The sequence below is a fragment of the Triturus cristatus genome, chromosome 7, assembly GCF_964204655.1.
Source record: "Triturus cristatus chromosome 7, aTriCri1.1, whole genome shotgun sequence".
In the NCBI taxonomy this organism is placed as follows: domain Eukaryota; kingdom Metazoa; phylum Chordata; class Amphibia; order Caudata; family Salamandridae; genus Triturus; species Triturus cristatus.
Window position 1 is genome coordinate 1,863,320,921 of NC_140590.1, and position 22,726 is coordinate 1,863,343,646.

Below are 22,726 nucleotides of genomic sequence, written 5' to 3' on the forward strand. Positions count from 1 at the left end.
TCAGTCTTGACCCTGTGCCTCATGGGAACAGTCCAGCCCGAACTGCCAAGCCATGTCTTCCCTGGACCGGAATCAAGCATCCTAGGACCGGAATCAAGCATCCTAGGACCGGTTTCTGGCTATCAGCCGTCAGCAGCCAGGATAGCTTGACTCCAGTGGCGTAGTGAGCACGGGTCCCACGTCTGGGAATACCCATCCCACTTAGGGCAAAAAGCGTTACAACAAACAAATGATGGACGGAATGCTGACAATGCAGGCATTCTCCCCCAGTCAAGAGATCTGGGTTAAATCCATCGTTCTTTTGCCCACTACGCCACCCCAGTTCAGACATAGCCATATGCAAATCAGTCTTGACCCTGTGCCTCATGGGAACAGTCCAGCCCGAACTGCCAAGCCATGTCTTCCCTGGACCGGAATCAAGCATCCTAGGACCCGTTTCTGGCTATCAGCCGTCATCAGCCAGGATAGCTTGACTCCAGTGGCGTAGTGAGCACGGGTCCCACGTCTGGGAATACCCATCCCACTTAGGGCGAAAAGCGTTACAACAAACAAATGATGGACGGAATGCTGACAATGCAGGCATTCTCCCCAGTCAAGAGATCTGGGTTAAATCCATCGTTCTTTTGCCCACTACGCCACCCCAGTTCAGACATGGCCATATGCAAATCAGTCTTGACCCTGTGCCTCATGGGAACAGTCCAGCCCGAACTACCAAACCATGTCTTCCCTGGACCGGAATCAAGCATCCTAGGACTGGTTCCTGGCTATCAGCCGTCATCAGCCAGGATAGCTTGACTCCAGTGGCGTAGTGAGCACGGGTCCCACGTCTGGGAATACCCATCCCACTTAGGGCGAAAAGCGTTACAACAAACAAATGATGGACGGAATGCTGACAATGCAGGCATTCTCCCCCAGTCAAGAGATCTGGGTTAAATCCATCGTTCTTTTGCCCACTACGCCACCCCACTATGCCTTTTATTAGTGCATGTTTTTAACACATAAATAAAAGGCCAATAGCGCAAAATCTCTCAAAAGCGAGACCTAAGGCATAAGAAATGCTTGTTTTCTTTTTGGTTGGAGGGGGGGTAACACAAACAATGGCAGAGTGAGAGGTGAGGTGAAGAATTAACACAGACAATGGGAGGGGGAGAGGTGGGGTGAAGAATTAACACAGACAATGGGAGGGTGAGAGGTGGGGTGAAGAATTAACACAGACAATGGGAGGGTGAGGGGTGGGGTGAAGAATTAACACAGACAATGGGAGGGTGAAGGGTGGGGTGAAGAATTAACACAGACAATGGGAGGGTGAGGGGTGAGGTGAAGAATTAACACAGACAATGGGAGGGTGAGGGGTGGGGTGAAGAATTAACACATACAATGGGAGGGTGAGGGGTGGGGTGAAGAATTAACACAGACAATGGGATGGTGAGGGGTGGGGTGAAGAATTAACACAGACAATGGGAGGGTGAGGGGTGGGGTGAAGAATTAACACATACAATGGGAGGGTGAGGGGTGGGGTGAAGAATTAACACAGACAATGGGAGGGTGAGGGGTGGGGTGAAGAATTAACACAGACAATGGGAGGGTGAGGGGTGGGGTGAAGAATTAACACATACAATGGGAGGGTGAGAGGAAAGAAGGATAAACAAGAGAAGGACAGAAGCAGCAGCAACACTGACGCTGCGATAGAAGGAGGACTTATTATTTGAACAACACTAACTGGAGTAGCTACCCCTCAATCTGTATGTTGAAACGAGATGTTATACCCAAAAGGAAGCAAAAAATGCTGATTAAAAGTGACATTAAAATGGACATAGACCGGTTGATAATACTGCACCTGAAGCAGTTAAGTCAAAGCTGGCCCATGATGTGCACGCCTACGCTGGCCCCTCGTTTCTGATGCTTGTGCACAACTTCCTGTTTACTAAAGCATAGCCACCATTCTCTCATCAGGTACAAGTATAAGCTCTGTTTACAAAGCACACACACTTCAAAGCAGTTTTAACCCAGTACAGAGAGGAATATCAAAGTAAAGAAGAAAATGCTACCTGAGTGTTAGAAATAACTGGATTCAAACAGCGTTCTGGGCGGTGGTATCGTTCGAGGTAGACGCGCGAGCTGAGCTCCATCTTTCACAAAGAGAGTAGAGGCTAGCTTGTTTCTAGGTCTTTCACTTAGTTTACCATATTGGAATAGGGAATTTATTAAACATGCAGCGCCAACAGGACGGTTAAAGAATTCTGTTTTAATCTAATAATTGAACACAACCGCGACGCCCACACATCTGCACAGTGGGAAAAAACGGATATCCTTTGAAAAATCCTACATCGGAACACAACACTGCACAACTTTGCACTTTCACCAGGAAGTGTGATTTGCCCCCAGTTGTTTCTGTCACTGTGGAGGACTAAAAGCAATGTGTATTTATGATGGTCATTTAGGTAGGTTTCACAGCTGTAATCGGGCAGGATGAAAACTAGGCCAGCTAAAAAGGGCACTCTTGTGCAGGGCCCGTGGGTCAAGGCACTGGGGTCAGCAAAGGGGTAGGCTGATATGCGTGGAAGGGAGTGTTATGTTGTTGTCTGTCGTTGTACAAAGTGTTAAACGAGACACGTCTGAAGTAAATTCAGAAAAACAAAAAACAGCAGACAGAATAAGGAGGTATAACGTGTTAAAGCGGACACTTCGGAAGTATGTTGAGAACAACAATAACGGCAGACAGAATAAGGAGGTATAACATATTAAACGAGGCACATTGGAAGTTAATTGAGAAGTACAAAAAATGGCAAACAGAATACGGAGGCACAAGTCATCTGCAGTACACAGGCGTTAACAAGTATTCATGACATATTAGCACAGCAAAGGGCAGCGCTTAAGGTGCTGACAATGCATGACGCATGGTTACCCAGTGCATGCTTTGGGCTTTAAACTCTTGACATGCTCCCATTAAACAAGGTGTCGAAATCACGATGTACACTACACAATTGCCGCGAGGCTGCGACATGCATTTATTTCAGTTTGTTAGATGCCTTTACAATGAAGGTGTTTGAGCCGTGCGGACCAAAAGTTCAGAATAAAGTGGGCTCGAGTATTGTCTGTTTGTGAGGTCTGTTGCCGGGAGCCCCCTGCTCAGTGATGTTTTGAAATAAAACATGGCTCTGTTTTTCAAACTTGAAAGCTGGTGCCGCGCTGAAACACAGCGTGGCGCACGTGTACTTAAAACGGATGTGCGGCTAAAGTATTGCCTGTTTCTATGGTCTGCGGCTGGGAGCCCCGGCTCGGTGAGGTTTTGAATAAAACATGGCTCGTGTTTTCCTAACTTAAAAGCTCTGTGGTGGGGGAGGGGCAGAGCGAGGCGCTTGGGAGAGCAAGGAAAGGGTGCCGCGAGGAATGCACATAATAAAAAAAAAAAAGCAATGGCCGTGCGGCCATGAAAGTGACACGGCCACACGGCATGACGAAAGTGAAAGGACAAAAAAGCTGACGAAAGCCAGATGGCAGCTATGCACGTCGCGCGCGCTTGTGCGTGTAACAGCAAGCTGGTGGCCAGCTAAAGCCTCTGGGTAGCACTTTCAAATCCGCATACTAAATGTCTCGCCTGAGACAGCGCATGCGCTGGCTCAGGCGAGACCTAAAAACTCAACACTACAAAACGGTATTCAATCTGTACCACACTCCTGCCAAGATGTTGAAATGAGGGGGGGAAATGATGGGAAATGTTTTCGGTGTGGTTCTGACAACGCTGATATCCTCCATATATTATATTTGTGTCCTAATCTGACCTCTTTGTTCGGACGTATAGAAAGGTTTTTGTCAGAGGTCACTGGAGTTTCAATAAAATTATTGCCTTCCATGCTGTTGTTAGGGATTGGGGAGGATTTATGTCAAGGAATGCCAATGTATGAATTTTGTTATCTAATATTTATTGCCATGGCAGTAGCACGTTTATGTATAGCATCCTCTTGGCTGCAGGCGGAGGCACCACCGTTCGAGATGTGGCGGGCTAAGTTTTGTAACACTTTTAATTTGAAGTTTAGTTTATATTCTGTCAAAGGGCACAGAAAGGGAAAAGTAGGCCTTTATTTGTGAAGGGCTATGATTGATCATGTGACGGGATGACTCTTATATTTAGCTACGGGAATGGACCTAAAACATTATTGTCTCTGGATGTAAGATGTGGTCTTATGAACTTATGTGAAGCATGTTTGGTGATATGGACTATCCCTATGCTGGATTGATATATATATATTTATTTTTTTCTAAAAGGGAATGTATTGAATCTGTATTGTGTCCTTATTGCAGATGTAAGTGTTTATGTATTTTGATACTGTGGATTTAAAAAAAAAAATGATTAAAGTTCAATCTGTGGTTGTTTTTAAACATAAAGAGTTCCCTTTTCCTTCTCTGTTTAATAATCAGTTTAGTGCATACCCTGCGGTGTCCTTACATACTCTTCAGTAATCACTGCAGACTATGTAAGCGCAAGGAGCTGTGCGCACTGATAGGCCGAAGGAGTGCCAAAAGCATAGGGCGGAATATAAAATAACTGTTATCATCTTTCCATCTCTGCCCCTTAACTCCTCGCCCCAACACTGAGCTCTGCCCCTGGTTGTTCATCTGAGTACTTGCACATATGGGGCCCGATTCACAGAAGTAACTTAAGACAAAATCCTAAACTTACTACCATTTTGGTATTCACAGAAGGCACTTACTCACTTCGGTATTCACAGAAGTTAGGAGTCCTAACTTCAGGACTCCTAAATGCCTTCTGTTAATACCGAAAGTCATAAAATTAGGATTTTTCTCAGTTTAGGAGTCCTAAAGTTAGGACTCCTAACTTCTGTGAATACCGAAATGAGTAAGTACCTTCTGTGAATACCAAAATGAGTAAGTGCCTTCTGTGAATACCAAAATGGTAGTAAGTTTAGGATTTTGTCTTAAGTTACTTCTGTGAATCGGGCCCATGCTTTTTAAATTTAGAGCTCTGCAGCTGTCATTTACACAAGTGGCGATTCCTGTTCTCCTCACTCGATCAAACTTGCTAACTAGTTTGCTATTTCGACGTTTCTAAACCTTTACTTCGTGTAGCAGGCTGAATCAACAGTTGTACTGCCGGCTCTGTCACAATGTAAAATGTTGTAATATTTTCTGGTGATCCGAGGTGCGTTCCAATCTTGGTTCCTTCTAATCCACCGGCAGATTTACAACGCCTAGTTTATTTTTCACACTGGTTGAGAAGAAGGCGGCCTGTGCACGGTCCATTGTTCACACTGGGTGAGGAGAAGGCGGCCTGTGCACGGTTCATTGTTCACACTGGGTGAGAAGAAGGTGGTCTGTGCACTGTTCATTGTTCACACTGGGTGAGAGGGAGGTGGCCTGTGCACTGTTCATTGTTCACACTGGGTGAGACAAAGGTGGTCTGTGCACTGTTCATTGTTCACTCTGGGTGACAAGAAGGCGGCCTGTGAACAGTTCATTGTTCACACTGGGTGAGAGGGAGGCGGCCAGTGCACTGTTCATTGTTCACACTGGGTGAGAAGAAGGAGGTCTGTGCACAGTTCATTGTTCACACTGGGTGAGAGAAAGGTGGCCTGTGCATGGTTCATTGTTCACACTGGGTGACACGAAGGTGGTCTGTGCACTGTTCATTGTTCACTCTAGGTGACAAGAAGGCGGCCTGTGCACAGTTCATTGTTCACACTGGGTGAGAGGGAGGCGGCCAGTGCACTGTTCATTGTTCACACTGGGTGAGAAGAAGGAGGTCTGTGCACAGTTCATTGTTCACACTGGGTGAGAAGAAGGCGGCCTGTGCACTGTTCATTGTTCACACTGGGTGAGAAGAAGGCGGTCTGTGCACGGTTCATTGTTCACACTGGGTGAGAGGGAGGCGGCCTGTGCACTGTTCATTGTTCACCCTGAGTGAGAGGAAGGCGGCCTGTGCATGGTTCATTGTTCACACTGGGTGAGAGGAAGGCGGCCTGTGCACTGTTCATTGTTCACACTGGGTGAGAAGAAGGATGTCTGTGCACTGTTCATTGTTCACACTGGGTGAGAAGAAGGAGGTCTGTGCACTGTTCATTGTTCACACTGGGTGAGAGGAAGGCGGCCTGTGCACTGTTCATTGTTCACACTGGGTGAGAAGAAGGAGGTCTGTGCACTGTTCATTGTTCACACTGGGTGAGAGGAAGGCGGTCTGTGCACTGTTCATTGTTCACAGTGGGTGAGAAGAAGGCGGCCTGTGCACTGTTCATTGTTCACACTGGGTGAGAGGAAGGCGGTCTGTGCACTGTTCATTGTTCACACTGGGTGAGAGGAAGGCGGCCGGTGCACTCTTCATTGTTCACACTGGGTGAGAAGAAGGCGGTCTGTGCACTGTTCATTGTTCACACTGGGTGAGAAGAAGGCGGTCTGTGCACTGTTCATTGATCACACTGGGTGAGAAGAAGGCGGTCTGTGCACTGTTCATTGTTCACACTGGGTGAGAAGAAGGCGGCCTGTGCACTGTTCATTGTTCACAGTGGGTGAGAAGAAGGCGGCCTGTGCACTGTTCATTGTTCACACTGGGTGAGAAGAAGGCGGTCTGTGCACTGTTCATTGTTCACAGTGGGTGAGAAGAAGGCGGCCTGTGCACTGTTCATTGTTCACAGTGGGTGAGAAGAAGGCGGCCTGTGCACTGTTCATTGTTCACACTGGGTGAGAGGAAGGCGGCCTGTGCACTGTTCATTGTTCACACTGATTGAGAAGAAGGCGGCCTGTGCACTGTTCATTGTTCACAGTGGGTGACAAGAAGGCGGCCTGTGCACAGTTCATTGTTCACAGTGGGTGACAAGAAGGCGGCCTGTGCACTGTTCATTGTTCACAGTGGGTGACAAGAAGGCGGCCTGTGCACCGTTCATTGTTCACACTGGGGGAGAGGAAGGCGGCCTGTGCACTGTTCATTGTTCACACTGGGTGAGAAGAAGACGGCCTGTGCACTGTTCATTGTTCACACTGGGTGAGAGGAAGGCGGCATATGCTCTGTTTATTGTTGACACTGGGTGAGAGGAAGGCGGTCTGTGCAATGTTCATAGTTCACACTGGGTGAGAAGAAGGAGGTCTGTGCACTGTTCATTGTTTGCACTGGGTGAGAGGAAGGCGGCCTGTGCACTGTTCCTTGTTCACACTGGGTGAGAGAAAGGCGGCCTGTGCACTGTTCATTGTTCACACTGGGTGAGAAGAAGGAGGTCTGTGCACTGTTCATTGTTCACACTGGGTGAGAAGAAGGCGGTCTGTGCACTGTTCATTGTTCACAGTGGGTGAGAGGAAGGCGGCCTGTGCACCGTTCATTGTTCACACTGGGTGAGAAGAAGGCGGCCTGTGCACTGTTCATTATTCACAGTGGGTGAGAAGAAGGCGACCTGTGCACTGTTCATTGTTCACACTGGGTGAGAAGAAGACGGCCTGTGCACTGTTCATTGTTCACACTGGGTGAGAAGATGGCGGCCTGTGCACTGTCCATTGTTCATACTGGGTGAGAGGAAGGCAACCCGTGCACTGTTCATTGTTCACACTGGGTGAGAGGAAGGCGGCCTGTGCACTGTTCATTGTTGACACTGGGTGAGAGGAAGGCGGCCTTTGCACTGTTCATTGTTCACAGTGGGTGAGAGGAAGGCGGTCTGTGCACTGTTCATTGTTCACACTGGGTGAGAGGAAGGCGGCCTGTGCACTGTTCATTGTTCACACTGGGTGAGAAGAAGGCGGTCTGTGCACTGTTCATTGTTCACAGTGGGTGAGAGGAAGGCGGTCTGTGCACTGTTCATTGTTCACACTGAGTGAGAGGAAGGCGGTCTGTGCACTGTTCATTGTTCACACTAGGTGAGAAGAAGGCGGCCTGTGCACTGTTCATTGTTCACACTGGGTGAGAAGAAGGCGGTCTGTGCACTGTTCATTGTTCACAGTGGGTGAGAGGAAGGCATCTGTGCACTGTTCATTGTTCACACTGGGTGAGAAGAAGGCGATCTGTGCACTGTTCATTGTTCACACTGGGTGAGAGGAAGGCGGCCTGTGCACTGTTCATTGTTCACACTGGGTGAGAAGAAGGCGGCCTGTGCACTGTTCATTGTTCACACTGGGTGAGAGGATGGCGGCCTGTGCACGGTTCATTGTTTGCACTGGGTGTGAGGAAGGCATCTGTGCACTGTTCATTGTTCACACTGGGTGAGAGGGAGGCGGCCTGTGCACTGTTCATTGTTCACACTGGGTGAGAGGAAGGCGGCCTGTGCACTGTTCATTGTTCACTCTGGGTGACAAGAAGGCGACCTGTGCACTGTTCATTGTTGACACTGGGTGAGAGGAAGGCGGCCTGTGCACTGTTCATTGTTCACACTGAGTTAGAGGAACGCGGTCTGTGCACTGTTCATTGTTCACACTGGGTGAGAAGAAGGCGGCCTGTGCACTGTTCATTGTTCACACTGGGTGAGAGGAAGGCGGCCTGTGCACTGTTCATTTTTCACACTGGGTGAGAAGAAGGCGGTCTGTGCACTGTTCATTGTTGACACTGGGTGAGAGGAAGGCGGCCTGTGCACTGTTCATTGTTCACACTGGGTGAGAGGAAGGCGGTCTGTTCACTGTTCATTGTTCACACTGGGTGAGAGAAAGGCGGCCTGTGCACTGTTCATAGTTCACACTGGGTGAGAAGAAGGTGGCCTGTGCACTGTTCATTGTTCACACTGGGTGAGAGGAAGGCGGCCTGTGCACTGTTCATTGTTCACACTGGGTGAGAAGAAGGCGGTCTGTGCACAGTTCATTGTTCACACTGGGTGAGAAGAAGGCGGCCTGCGCACAGTTCATTGTTCGCACTGGGTGAGAGGAAGGCGGCCTGTGCACTGTTCATTGTTCACACTGGGTGAGAGGAAGGCGGTCTGTGCACTATTCATTCTTAGTGCTGAGAAGGAAGTGGCCTGCACACTGTTTGTTGTTCACACTGAGTGAGCAGAAGGCGGTCTGTGCACTATACATTCATCATGCTGAGAGGAAGGGGGCCTTTCTCAGTTCATTGTTCACACAGAGTGAGGGGCAGGTGGTCGGTTCCTGTTCATTGCTGACACAGGGAGGCAGGTAGCATGTGATCTGTTCTTTGTTGGTGATATTTGGTTAGAAGCTGACTGTTGCCCTATTGTTTCTTTCAAGTTTTATAACAGCAAAAGCAGGTGGTCGGCTCAACACTGTTCATTGTCTGTACTTCTCTTGTGCTCTGTCAGAGATGGTACAGATGAGGTCTGTGGTTTGTTCCTGAAGATGAGACTGTGTACCATGACAGATCAGCATTGGGATACACATGACGCAGTGTGTGATCTGGTGCACCCACATATCCCTTGAACCACAGGGCACCACCAAGAGAGAGGATGGGAGTCAGGCACCAGTGTGAGCCCCTGAAGCACAACACAGGCCTCTGGAAGGTCTCCTGCAGAGCCAGGGCTCTGGTGCTTTTCAGAAGGGCAGCTACAACCTGCAGCCGAGACTGTATTTGCCATGGTCTGGGAACTGGCACTGTTACAGACCTTCATCCCGGAGGGGGAGGTAGTCATTTATAGAGGTAAAGACTTCACCCTCAGGGGTGACTGACAGATCACGAGAGGAGGCTTCACTCAAGCCTCTCCTGGTGCCAGCCTCAGGGTCTGATGTTCTCCTCCCTCCACCCTGTGCCCACAGCCAGAGATGTGCAGATGGCACTGCGTGTAATGTGCTGAGGCTGCAGGAGGTTCGTGTGTGATTGTCATCAAGAAGCGTGTGGTCTTTATTTCCCGGTGTTCTGATTGGATATCTTTGCAGAAGTCATCTCCGGATGCTTCTACCTCATTGGAAGATCATGTGCTCTGAATGTGGGCTCCAGGGCTGAGGTCCAGGACACGCACTGTGAGCCTTTCAGCACAGAGGGGCGAGGGAGGGAGGGGGAGAGAGGAGGGCAGGATAGAAGGAGGAAGGGAAGGAGGGAGGAAGGAAGGAGGGAGGGAGCTTGAGAAGGTGCAAGGGTTTGGGTCATTCAGGGAGGAATTATTGCACATTTTTAATATATTAATACCAGGCATTGGTCTGATGCTGTAAAAGGCGGCTCATGGAATGTTGTTCTCGTTAAGCAAATTAAGTAGAATGAATGCTCCCTACATCCTTCCAAATACTATGAAAGCTTCTAAAAATGGAAAGTGAATATTCTAAATATCCATGACATGACATAGCACTTTCTATCATATTTGCACAGGGATATGAATACCAGAATCAGAATCAGTCTCAGGGAGGAGTTTCCGATGATATAGGTGTCCACCGTGGGGTGAGACAAGCATGTGCATCAGTCCCACTTTCATTCATGTTATATATTAACAAGTTGCACCTTTTTAACTTATGTTACACCAGATGTATCACAAGTCAAAGGCACGTCGCTCCCTTCGCTCTTATATGCAGATGACGCAGTTCTGATGGCACAAACGCCTAGAGCCCTGCGCCAGCGAGTGTATGCCCTCGTGGATTTTATGGGCTCCTCAGACTTAGAAACCAACTATACTAAGTCTTGCATTATGGCACGTGCTCCCAAGAGACATCAGTTAACAACTCTTTCTTACAAGACAAAGAAAGACCGTAGGGCTATAGGACAGTCGCACTAGTATTTATCAGTATTAGTTCATTAGTTAGACCCAGACACTCAACTATTTGTGATTCTACCGCCAACGGATCACTACACAAAGCACATACAGGACAGGAGTGTCTATTATCTACACTCGTGTTATCATTGAAAATATCATTAATCTTTTTTAGAAACTACACATTTCCATCATTGATGATGCCCACACATCATAATTAATATAGACCAAATATATAAATTGTCCAACCCGTAATTACTGGAGTGTACATTAGTAATACACAGGAGTCACGGAATCTTGTTGAAAAAAATCCTAATTTATTTCTAGTTTTTTTGTAGATGTAAACACAAATTCAGTCGAGCCAACACGTTTCGTCCTAAAAGGACTTCATCAGGGCTCAAAAGTTTAAAACACATACAAAAACTTTTAATCAGATTGTTGCTTTAAATATACATATTTTCAATCTAAATCACTTAAATCATTTTCATACATTAATCAACAAATAATCAACACAAATAGACCATGACTCCACCTACTTCAATGGATCAGATATCTATAATGAATATTTCGAAAGTGCACTGATACATATTTAAGACACAATTTAGATAAGAAACAAAACAACGTGACTTTAAATAGATTCCAACAATACAGATCAGTTTCCCATGATAGATGAAGACACTCCACATTTCTTACTGTTGGCAGAAAATCAATTTTCATAATCCCAAATAATATAATCCTATTCCGTAAAACTCACGTGTAAGTAAATGCTCAAAACCAGGCGTATCATCTCTAGTTAGGCTTTGCGTTGTAATTGAGTGTATCCCAGATGGTAGTCTGAAGTAATATTTAAGGGATCTTGAAACATTGTATTCTGTATTTATTTCAATCGTATTATGATCAGATAAAGTTCTAATGTGTATAAAATACTTACATCAAAGATGAGTCATCAAATATTTTATGTTCAACTCCAATTTATTTATTCCAACCCTCCATCTTCCTCATCAGAAGTGGATTCATTATGATTAACTATCAACTATAAAAAATATTTATACAAAATAAAACGTAACCTATCCACAACACCAAGTGATTCATTATTATATAACCCACACTACCTACAAGACACTTTTAACAAGTTATTATCTACACCTCACTTGTGGAAAGAACCACAACAGATACAGATGGTTATCACTAAGCAAAATTATAAAGGAAATATCTATTATTTACAAACACCATTAGCTACTGGCCCCTTGAATACTACACTAACATTCATTTCTTGATGAACAATATTAAATGTTTCTAAATACTACACTAACATTCATACCCCTATTTATACACTATATTAAGAACAAAGCCTCACGCACAACTACCGTCTATCATTTGCCCCCAAAAAAGGCATCGAGCACTTATTTATATTGCTCTTCCATGGATCCAAAGCAACATCTACCAGGTTCAGAATGGCCAGAAGACATACGATAGTTATTTTAAGCCTGTTGCCCGGCCAATACCGTTCAAGTATAAAAAAGAACCAATAGGCTTACTTGTAACAAAATAAAAACATATGGGGCCCGATTCACAGAATTAACTTAAGAGAAAATCATAAACTTACTACTTTTGGTATTCACAGAATGCACTTACTACTTCTGGATTCACGCGGGGTAAAGATTACGCCATGTGGCGACTAGTGGAATTTGGCCAGAACTATGCATTACAAGAGCGACCCAGTATCGCCAAATTCCACCAATTCCAAGAGAGGATGACATTTTCCACCTGGGCCAAGCAATGTCACATTGGTAGTGTTCCATTATCTGAGATGGATCGCCCATGTCCCGATCTATCTGAGCCATCTCTTTATGATTTGGGAGATATTAAAACACAACTGGACCACCACTCTAAATCCCAAATCCCCAATTCCAAACAGTGAACCGTTGAGTGCAGTGGGTGCAGGAGGTCCCTTCAGGGTCATATCCAATCAGAAATGTGATCACAGCTGCCAATTCCTAGACATGGCCCCCTGAAGGTTTGATATCCAATGAGAACCGAAGTCCTCCTCTGTGAACTTTGACTTTTGAGACCAGTGAGGATCCCTGACTGGTCTCTGCCTTCTGTTAAACTCACCCCTCAAATTTCCATCCACAGGGTCCTGAGGTCTCACTGATTAAACTCAGGAAAATTTGGATTCTCTTGGTTTACCTTTAACCTCTTCTTGTGTGTGAGTTAGGATTTCATTTAACTTTTGTGTCTGGGAGATTTTCCTGGGGTCCTTTCTTCCCACCATAAGTCTAAGCTCCATATCAGGCTCTCATCTTGAACTGAAGCCTGCACCGCACACCATAGAAATGTTCTTCCTCAAAACAAATGCTTGTGCCCTTCCCCCACTCATCAGATAACGTGCAGCGCTGCATTTTATTTTCAATGGCCTTTTTCCAGCATACAGAGGCTTGGTGCAAGAGTAAGTACAGCCCATCTGTTAAGAAATACTGACCTGGCTGATAAACAGGGCAGGGTTATAACAATAGCAGGTTTCACAAATGTAGAAACATGTTTACGAGGCAAATTGTAGTAAAATTCCTCTTTTAACATGGTTAGCCCCCACTTCTTGGCTGATGCATGATGTAATTGCGAAATGTAAGTGCACTGGTTTTCAGCTAACCAGGTTTCAGGTATCAGATCTCTTTCCTAAAACTGTACCACCATTGGCACCACTCCAGTCACCCCTGTAAATCTCTAGTAAATGGTGCCCCTAGTACCTAAGGCATGGGTACTGAAGATGGTTCTCTAGGGCTGCAGCAAAAATTGTGCCACCCTAGGGTCCTTTCACCAGGACCATGCAAACTGCCATTGTAGGCTGCGTATCATGGTTAGGGCTGGGCGGTGAACTCCGCCGGCGGAGTTTGCAGAGTTTTTGCCACTCTGCGCTCCGCTTGGAACACAGAGTTTGGCAAAACTCTGCAAACCACAGCGAAGCGGTGTTTACCGACACCCTAAGCCCTTTAACTATGGTTACAAATGAGGAAGCAGGCGTGGGAAGACTACATTTCCCAGACTGTTGGAGGTAGTGTAATTGTGATCTCAGAATCCTCGGCTGGAGGGCAGTGGTAAGGAGCTGTGCGGTTGTGCCCGCACCATGGCCCTGCAGTGTGCCATGAAGGAAAGCCCAGAACTGCTCGCTGTCAGCTTGGGAAGCATTACTTCTGGCCCCAATGGTCACCTGCAGTTCGGGTAAAAAAGAAAAAAGAAGAAGCTGATGTTGCTGATGCGGGAGTACTTTGACTGACTCCAGGCATTTGCAGGTAAGAGGGGAGCCAGGACGGCCAGGGAATGTGGGTGCATTGGGACCATTGTTGTCAAAGAAGAAAGCAGGGGCAATAAAACACATCCCTCTCTTTCTCCTATAAAGTTCAGATGTGCATCTATGCAGGGTGTGGGGCAAATTATTTTCTATCAGTAAAACAGTTAGCGCACCCGAGGAACGCCCGACGGATTGGTGTGGATTAGCAGCCAATAGCAATGCATGGAAGTTCATCACCGCCCTACTGTCTAGGTAATAACCTAGTAGTAATAGAGGGAATCACTGAGATGCAAGTGGCCTCCTTCCTTCGCGCCTTTGTTCCGCATGCTTGGTCCCGTTGCTGCAGTGAAGATAAAAGTCAATCACCATGCCTGCCTCATTTACATTGGCCGCAAGAAATCAATCGGGACATGACAGGATGGGAGTCGGCTCATTCCGCCCACACGAGGAGCTCACTCCGCGGAATCACAGAGTTTTTCAGCAACTTCACGGAATTCCCCGTAGTGAAACTCTGCACGCACTGCCCAGCTCTAGTATTGGTGCAGAGAAAACCGAAGTCAACATGGCACATAGCCCTGTATGCCATGCCCACAGGCACTGCATGAGGTATAGGTAAGTCACCCCTATTGCTGGCCTTACCGCCCTAGGCAGGGTGCAGTATATCCCATGTGTGGACATATCTGCATAGGCAGATACGACCCTACAATACCTGGTGGATATTGTAAGTGCAAAGGGAAGCCATAGAGTCTGCATGGGTTGTACACCCGTCATTACAAGTCCCCCGGCACCATGATGGCTTCACTGTACCCAGGCATGTTTGGTATCAAACATCTCATTTTAATAAATCCTCACTGATGCCAGTGATGGATTTATTAATAAATGCACACAGGGGACACTTTAGAGTGTCCTCTGAAAACCTATCAAGCACTGGTGTGGTCTCTAACTAGTCTCAGCCAGCCTGCCACCACCAGACATAGTTCTAACCTCATGGGGTGAGAGCCAGTGATTTCAGAGGCCAGGAACAAAGCCTGCTCTGGGCAGAGGTGCTTCTCACATCCTCCAGGCCAGAATGGACTTCCAGAGCTTGAAGCTTCAAAGGGGGTGCCGCCTTTTAAATGAAACCCAGGCATCCCCAGATAGTGGAGGATGTCAACCCCCCTCCCGTCCTGTTACACATTTGGCAGGAGAACAGGCAAGATTCAGATTAGGAGGAGTGCCAACATTCAGGTGGGGCAAGTGATGTGGACACTACTTTTCCAATTCCTTCATCTTGAGATGGCAGGAAAATATCCTATCAGGGCTAGGGTAGTGCCCCATCCCACATGAAGTGGTCAGTTAGAGGATGTAGGTACCCTAAAGATAAGTAGCCCTTTGGCTACTACCTGTCACTCCCTTTAACGCCACTAAATTCAGTATTTAAGTGGCAACCCCAGACCCTGAACTTAGATTCGACGGACCTAAGAAGAGCAATGGACAGAGAAGAGCTGCTGACCCGAAAACTGAAGCCCTGCTACAGAATATTGGTGCCAAACCCTGCCTGCTGCTTTAAGGACTCGACAATCGTGGTGTGCTGTCTCGTCCTGCAACTGTGAGGCATCCAGGAACCCTGAAGCACCTCCAGCCTTCAACATATTGCCAAGGACCTCCATCGGAGTAGAGACGCTACTCAACGCAGCACCCAAGCCAAAAGTGGCACACCACCTCCGGAGGATCGGATCTGTCTTCCCACCAAGTGTAAAGAAACCAGGATCTACCAGAGCCATGCTGTTCCAATACCCAGGGTACTGGACCCTCTGCAGCACACAATGAGACGAAGGGTCCAATCCGGACTCCAAGTGCCCAGGAAGCATGCACCCATTGAGGGACTTCTATACCCCTGAGGTCCACTTTGTGAGTGGCCCAGCTGTTCCGAAATCGCCTCTACAACCTGCCTTCTCCTGACTGCAAGGACATCTTGACGCATGCTATCTGGCTGAGCTATCTGCTCTGCACCCAGTCTGCCCACCAGCTGTGCTCATGTGGTCTGGAGACCCTTGCCACCTGCTCCTTCAAGTGGGACCCCTTGGACTTACCTTTCAGTCCCCTTGTGCAGTGTGTTTTCAAGTGGCCCCCGTCTTCGTAGCGCACCCACTACCAATGACACCCTGAGAATGTCACAGAAGGACCTCTGCACCGTGAGTTGGTCACCAAAGACTTTAGATGCTGAAGCATTGCCTCATCTCACACTAGTGACCTGTAAACCCATCCTAAGCTTCAGGTCTGTCTTTCAAATGCTATTTGCATATCGTAAATTGTAAAATTGATACTTGTATAGCACACTACTCACCCGCAAGGGTCTCAAGGCGCTTGTACGAATACCGCTGTGGAACCAATCCTGGCTTTCCCTGTGAGGCGTCCACTCCTGGGCACCCCCAAGGTGGAGGCCAGGCATCCTTAGCGTTGTGGGGGCCGTTGTGGAGATTAAGCAAGCTATTGCCCAGAGTTGCAGAGTGGGACTCCATGATTGGAATGGCACCGAGGCGAGAATTATCAGGTCCGTGGAATTTTTGAGCCCAAGACCCGCCGAGGCGGGGAATTGAACCCTGGTCCCGGGCTAGACCACTGCATCAGGGGCTGCCACTTTAATCATTGAGCCACACTTCTTCATATCGGCATATTATCTCTCACTCAGGTCCACAACCCTGATGTTAGTGAGGTCACCAACACAGGTCCAACCCGGCCACCATACCACTAATGGATTTGACCCCATGACCAGGATATGACATGCTCCACGTTGGCAGAGATGAGGAAGTAGGGGTGGCATGGTGTCTATTGATCGTAGTGCTGCACTAACTGGTCTTCAGAACTTCACCTACTCCATTGAAGGCCGCTCTACATGCAGCAGCTTGGTTGGCTTCAAATACTAGAAGAACTCCCTGCTCTACACCTGATCTTACATCCCTAGGAAGTCACACAGTGTGTAAGACGGCTTGCATTCTATTATAAAGAAGCGTTGTTCACACAGTGTGACAGGAAGATCTCTTTATTAGGACACGGGCAGGCAACCGATAGATAGCGATCTCACTTCAAGAACTGACCAGGGTTCTGATGATGAACTCCATGTTCTATTGAATGCATCATCAGTGCCTAGAGGGATAATTACAACACATCTTCCCTTCACAGAACAGTAAGGATAGGGAAAAAAAACATATTAAAACAGCAAAGAGAACATAAGTAAGAGAATAGCAATTTAACTACATTTCAAACAAGAATTCAATACTTAGAAGAAGAATACTGAAAAGAAGGTAACAAGGAAATGAGGTCATCCTAGGATCACTGACATAATATCGACTACAAAAATATAGACTTACAAAAATATCGATGCCAAAATATAGAATGCCAAAATATCGAAGTCCTATCTCCAAACAGGAAATTACAAAAATATCGAATCCAAAATATCGTTGTAAATAATATAGTCAGTCAAAATATCGAATTTTTTTAATGTTTTAAAAGTAATGTTAAATTAATTAAATAATACATATAATTAACTGACACATACTTAAAAATACTTAAATAACAGTAAACTTAATGAATAATTAAAGTAAGTAAAAAAAAAAATTTAATGCATATATCTTAACGTGATATTAATTAAAAATATTCTATATTTTCTGTGTAGGATAGCGGGCGCGTAAAATTTACTATTACCACTCCAGTAAGTGCAATAGTAGGGAAAGCGTTGCATAGCGGGAGGGTAAAAATTACTATTCCCACTCCAGAGAATGCAACAATAGGGAAAGCGTTGGATAGCGGGAGGGTAAAAATTACTATTCCCACTCCAGAGAGTGCAACAGTAGGGAAAGCATTGGATAGCGGGAGGGTAACATTTACTATTCCCACTCCAGTGAGTGCAACAGTAGGGAAAGCGTTGGATAGCGTAGGGGTAAAAATTACTATTCCCACTCCAGAGAGTGCAACAGTAGGGAAAGCGTTGGATAGCGGGAGGGTAAAAATTACTATTCCCACTCCAGAGAGTGCAACAGTAGGGAAAGCGTTGGATAGCGGGAAGGTAAAAATTACTATTCCCACTCCAGAGAGTGCAATAATAGGGAAAACATTGGATAGCGTAGGGGTAAAAATTACTATTCCCACTCCAGAGAGTGCAACAGTAGGGAAAGCGTTGGATAGCGGGAGGGTAACATTTACTATTCCCACTCCAGTGAGTGCAACAGTAGGGAAAGCGTTGGATAGCGTAGGGGTAAAAATTACTATTCCCACTCCAGAGAGTGCAACAGTAGGAAAAGCGTTGGATAGCGGGAGGGTAACATTTACTATTCCCACTCCAGTGAGTGCAACAGTAGGAAAAGCGTTGGATAGCGTAGGGGTAAAAATTACTATTCCCACTCCAGAGAGTGCAACAGTAGAGAAAGCGTTGGATAGCGGGAGGGTAAAAATTACTATTCCCACTCCAGAGAGTGCAACAGTAGGGAAAGCGTTGGATAGCGGGAGGTTAACATTTACTATTCCCACTCCAGTGAGTGCAACAGTAGGGAAAGCGTTGGATAGCGTAGGGGTAAAAATTACTATTCCCACTCCAAAGAGTGCAACAGTAGGGAAAGCGTTGGATAGCGGGAGGGTAACATTTACTATTCCCACTCCAGTGAGTGCAACAGTAGGGAAAGCGTTGGATAGCGTAGGGGTAAAAATTACTATTCCCACTCCAGAGAGTGCAACAGTAGGGAAAGCGTTGGATAGCGGGAGTGTCAAATTTACTATTCCCACTCCAGTGACTGCAACAGTAGGGAAAGCGTTGGATAGCGTAGGGGTAAAAATTACTATTCCCACTCAAGTAAGTGCAATAGTAGAGAAAATAATAAATGTATTTTTATTTTTAAATTAATTAATTATTAATACAAAAACAAGTATTACAATTAATTACCAATCACACAAGAATTGATTATTTATTAATACCAATACATTTTTGTTTAATTAATTAACAATTAATAATTAATTAACAAACAATTGTTTTTCAATAACAAACATTAATAAATGCAAATAATACCAATTAATAATTAATTTATAAAATATTAATTAAGGATATACACAAATTATTTAAATAATTATTTTTTTCCAATTATATTACTTCCCACCATATTCCCGTATAAACACAATACCCACTACAAATATTAATTGAATACAATTAACATAATTATCAATTTACCTATTAATACTAATTAATTACCAATTAATACTAATTATTTACCAATTAATAATTAATCAACAACCAATTAATTTGCAATACCAATTAATAATTAACTAATAACAATTAAATTACTTCCCACCCTATTCCCCTATAAACCCACAACCCGCTACAGAAGTAAAATGCAAAATTAAATTAAAGATATATTAATTAACAATATACACAAATAAATTAAATAATTATTTATTTACAATTATATTACTTGCCACCATATTCCCCTATAAACACACTGCCCGCTACAAATATTAAATGAATACAATTAACATAATTATCAATTAAACAATTAATACAAATTAATTACCAATTAATACTAATTATTTACCAATTAATAATTAATCAACAACCAATTAATTTGCAATACCAATTAATAATTAACTAATAACAATTAAATTACTTCCCACCCTATTCCCCTTTAAACCCACTACCCGCTACAGAAGTAAAACGCAAAATTAAATTAAAAATAATTAATAATTCCTATAAATTATTATTTAATAATCTATAATTAAATTACTTCCCACCCTATTCCCCTATAAACCCACAACCCGCTACAGAAGTAAAACGCAAAATTAAATTAAAAATTATTAATAATTCCTAAAAATTATTATTTAATGTACTATAATTAAATTACTTCCCACCCTTCTCCCCTATAAACCCACAACCCACTACGGAATTAAATTACAAAAAAATAAAAAACACATAAAATTCAATAATTTAAAAATATTCTAACATACATTCCAATAATAATACATACTTTTAACACATATACTAACACTTAAAACACTATAAAAAATTCGATATTTTTAACAACTATATTATGACTGTCGATATTACTTACTTCTATATTATTGCAATCGATATTTCTTACCTGTTTTTCGATATTCTTCACCACTATATTTTTGCAAGTCGATATTCTGTCCATTCGATATTTAAAACTCGATATTCTGGCTACTCGATATTTTTTTTTCGATATTATGTCTAGTTACCGTCATCCTATAGACAAGAGGGGTATAGAAAACAAATCAAGGCAAAATATAGTCATTCAAATAATGTGGATCGATCCTTCTCCTTTTCTCTAAAGGAAAATTATCAACATCAGTACCAACATGGGGATTTGCATGGTAATGATCAACATGAGTTCCAACCTGGGGATTACCATGCAAACGTTGACCTTCCTTATCCCCAACACATTCACGAGTACTAATATCATTTTTGGAATTCTCAAAAGTGCATTTAGATAGTCTAGACATACTCCAAATATTACCATCCTCCAATTCTACAACATTTTGCATCACTTTAACAATGCGTTTGGGACCAAAAAATGTTGACATTCCTTTGGGAGACCAAGTGGCTTTTTTGACAAAAACAAGATCCCCAACTTTCCATGAATTCTCTTTCACATCAGATTTAGTATCATATCTTTTCTTGTACATAGTTTGATAATTTTTAATTCTCTGGTCAGCAACCAATCTTGTATTCTTACGTAACCATAATGGCATGAGTTTGGTTCCAGCCAGTCTACCTCTAAGTTTTTTAAAAGGAGGTACACCAGAAACACTGTTAGGCGTGTTCCTGTGAGCCCGCAGCTTTTCTCTCAAAACAGATTTTAATGGAACATTCATCTCTAAAGCAGACCGTGCACTGGCTCTAACCAAGCTATTCATGCTCTCCACAAGCCCGTTGGCTTGTGGAGAATAAAGTGCAGTGCGATGATGTGTGATAGAGAGATCTCTAAAAATTCTATCCATTTCATAAGAAGTAAATTGTACACAATTGTCAGTGATAATTATGTCAGGAATTCCTTCACAAACGAAAACATCTTTTAAAAGTTCGATGATGTTCTTCGTAACAATCGAATTCATGCAACATGCATGTTAGACCCGGCCTTGTGGCATGGCCATCCCTGACCCCTAGCCACACCCCTTGACCCGTTCACCTCATTCAGCCCCCGAGTACACGGCCTAGCCGGTCCTTCCCGCCAGGACCCACACACACCCGACCCGGACTTCCCCGTCCGTGCCCTCCATCTTCCCAGCACCACAGGGCCCGCATGCCCACTTCATGCACCTACGATGGCCGCCCAGCTCCAGCGCAACCCAGGCCTAGAGGCGCCGCCCCGGCTGGAGGACTTCGCGCTCCCACAGAGTGAGAGAGGGAGGAGCAGTTTCCATCGCACCTCTGACCTCCCCTTGGGAGATGGGTTTCGATCGGCGCTCCGGCCTCCCTGAGGGCTGGCTCCACGCCTGCTGTGTGTCTGGGACTCCTCCCGACCCGGCCCTGAAAGGATCAAAGGACGACATGGCAGGAAACTCCAACAAGCGGCCCCCAGGTGCTAAGACCCCTGCCTACACAGACTCCGGACATCAAAGAGGAGTTGACCTATAACAAGGGGTGCTCTGGGACTATCTGGCAGATTCGACTCTGGAACGACGAGAGCCCTGCTGACGTGGTCGCAGCTCCCTTGCAACCTTGGAACACCTGAGCCCTGCTGAGTGACTCGCGGCTCCCCTGAAGATCGTAAGACCTCCGACCTTGTGCTTGAGCCCTGCTGAGTGACTCGCGGCTCCCCTGAAGATCGTAAGACCTCCGACCTTGTGCTTGAGCCCTGCTGAGTGACTCGCGGCTCCCCTGAAGATCGTAAGACCTCCGACCTTGTGCTTGAGCCCTGCTGAGTGACTCGCGGCTCCCCTGAAGATCGTAAGACCTCCGACCTTGTGCTTGAGCCCTGCTGAGTGACTCGCGGCTCCTAATGACTCCCTCGGTCCGGCTGGACCCCAATGACCACAGCGTATCCCCCAGCTCGAGGATTGTGAGCTGTGCGCCGGGTACGTCCCTGCATTGATCCGGATCCCCAAAGACTGTCCCGCTACCCCCTATCCCTACCGAGACTCTTTGAGCCCGTGCTCTATTTGTACATATCCACCTTGTTGATCATAAAGATCCTACGAAGCTAATTAGATAAAGATTTGTTCCCAAGAACATACAGTGTGGTGTCTCTTTGTCGTGTGGTGCAGTGTGTACGATCCTAGACACGAGACTCTTCCCCTGAGGAGTCTCCCGCCAGTGCCTGGCTACGATACCCCGAGGGTAGGTCTCAGGGTGCTCAGGGACCCTCCCTGTCTCCTCTGAGGTCGCCTTCTAACATTGGTGGCAAGCGACGGGATTCGGGCCCATAATCTAGAGATCGTACCGTAAACGGCTGACGCACTACCGGCAAAGACGGCAGAAGAAAATGCCATGAGTCACACAGAAACCGACGCGAGTACTGTGTTCCAGGCGGAACAACTGGAAGAGTACACGCACAAAGAACTGAAGCAATTCTGCAAAGAACTAAAAATCGCTACCACTGGTCTGAACACCAAAGAAGATATGCAGAAGGCACTGAAAGCTTGGGTGGAATCCGGAGCCCCCCGCCCAGAAGGAGCGGGGGAGCTCCACGACGAAGCTGGACTCTCCCAAAGAGAAAGCAGCAGCAACCAGGTACGAAGCTTCGTACCAGACGGGGGTCTATCCCCAGAAGAACTCGCAGACAGAGAGAGAAGTCGTAATCACGAACTCGAACTGGCCAAACTGAAAATCGAGGGTGCGTTG